The 1,805-nt window shown below is 34.1% G+C and overlaps 1 non-coding gene across 1 annotated transcript; it reads left to right on the top strand.

Annotated features, from left to right (window-relative positions):
- Nucleotides 1–203: 203 nt before the first annotated feature.
- Nucleotides 204–265, top strand: LOC112439428 (U7 small nuclear RNA). The gene has a single exon (XR_003027710.1). It is a non-coding gene; the product is annotated as a U7 small nuclear RNA (small nuclear RNA).
- The last annotated feature ends 1,540 nt before the right edge of the window (nt 266–1,805 follow it).

Here is a 1,805-nt window from a genome sequence, read left to right as displayed (position 1 = left end):
TGTTTGCAGATGACATGATTGTATATTTAGAAAACCCCATTGTCTCACCCCAAAATCTTGTAAGCTGATAAGGAACTTCAGCGAAGTCTCAGGATACAAAATCAATGTGCAAAAGACACAAGCATTTCTATACACCAGATTCCTCTATTTCAAAGTCTTGAAATAAGTGCCCTAGAAGCAGACTGATCAAAGAGACACAGCCCAAGTGTTATAGCTCTTTTACAATTTGTCTAGTAGGTTTTCCAGTTTTCACCAGAAAATCCCCCATGGAGAAAAAATAAAAGATAGACACAACCAAATGTTCTTTGAGGGTCAAACGTTATAGACCCCCGAAGAAATGTCTACTAGGAACCATTTCTGGAATATAGAAATATAGGCTGTGAGCTATATGCACAGATGAGTGGTTCAGCTCATATATGGGTCCAATAAAGACTATCTAGCATTTTCAAATTTAGAGAGGTAAACATGCAAACAGAATCCTAAGAACATTTTAACTATAGCTGAGGTGTACTTTTTTCTTTCTAGAGTTAAGATGGCTTCCTGATTTATAACAGCTTTGCATGTATTAAGGTTGGCATGACTAGCCACATTGAATCCTAATATAAAATGCTCCACAATAGCATCAGCGTCAGACTAGCCTGTATTTGGACTAGCCTTCTTTTTTTTATTTTTTTCTGTTGCAAAGCACATTTTTTTTTCAGTATAAGTCTCTGTGAGATTTATCTTTAAATTGAATGTTTTGCTGTGAAAAGAAGAGTTGAATCCATATTTTGATAATGTTCATTATTCCTTACATCATTGTGTGCCTGCTTAATTTCCAGATTTAATGAGAAAAAAAACTTTTGATAAATTTTAAAGTAAGTTCATTATGACAAATAGCATAACTAGTCCCAAGTTTCCTAAAATTTCTATTTATTTTAATGTGTTGCATGAATATTTTTTAAATGTCTTCCAGACACTGTGTTTACCTTTTGGTCAATTTAATTAAGCAAATATTTATGAGGAAATTCTATACATAAGAAGCTTTTCAGAATGGTTTTTATTTCAACAAAATAATTTATATGATGCTTATCATTACCTTGTGGACAATTCTTCTGCAAATTTATGGCTGAGGTCCACATAGTTTCTTCACAATGAGGGTGTTTTATTCCCTCTCATTTCTCTCTCATCTGTGACTTCTTCAAAGCAATTATTGACGCTCAAGTCCATGACTTCCTACCAAAAAGAATGTAATTGGCTAAGACAAATGTTATAGTGAGATAAATCACTGCATTTTGAAAGTCAACCAGAAAGCGACCAGATCCAACTGGGTCACATAGAGAAAAATAGAAAATAACACTTTGAAAATGAAAGCGGAACAAATTTCCAGTTACCTCATCACACATGGTAAAACAGGTTCTGGCATCAGTGTTTTTTATTCTTTCTTTCTTTTCTTTTTTATTTTTTTTGGTTGAGAGGTAGGAGTGAAAACATCTGCCTGTGATACATATTGACCAGAGATATATTGCATTAGTAGCTTTCTGTTGCAAATTTTGTGGCAATTTAAGCACCAGAAATCAACAGTTTAATGTCTTGGAGAAATTGGTGTCTTCCTTCCTTCCTTCCTTCCTTCCTTCCTTCCTTCCTTCCTTCCTTCCTTCCTCTCTCTCTCTCTTGTTTCTTTCTTTCTCTTGGGGGTTGTTTGAAAAGCTGATTCATAATTGGAACAAAAACTGAAGGAATTGTGGTCAATATCAACTAGGAAGATTATTTGCTTCCAATCTCTGTAAAATATAGCTCGTCATTTTACGATTAGTGATCTGTTA

The sequence above is a fragment of the Pan paniscus genome, chromosome 2, assembly GCF_029289425.2.
Source record: "Pan paniscus chromosome 2, NHGRI_mPanPan1-v2.0_pri, whole genome shotgun sequence".
Classification (NCBI taxonomy): Eukaryota; Metazoa; Chordata; class Mammalia; order Primates; family Hominidae; genus Pan; species Pan paniscus.
This window is presented reverse-complemented; position numbering and strand designations above follow the sequence as displayed.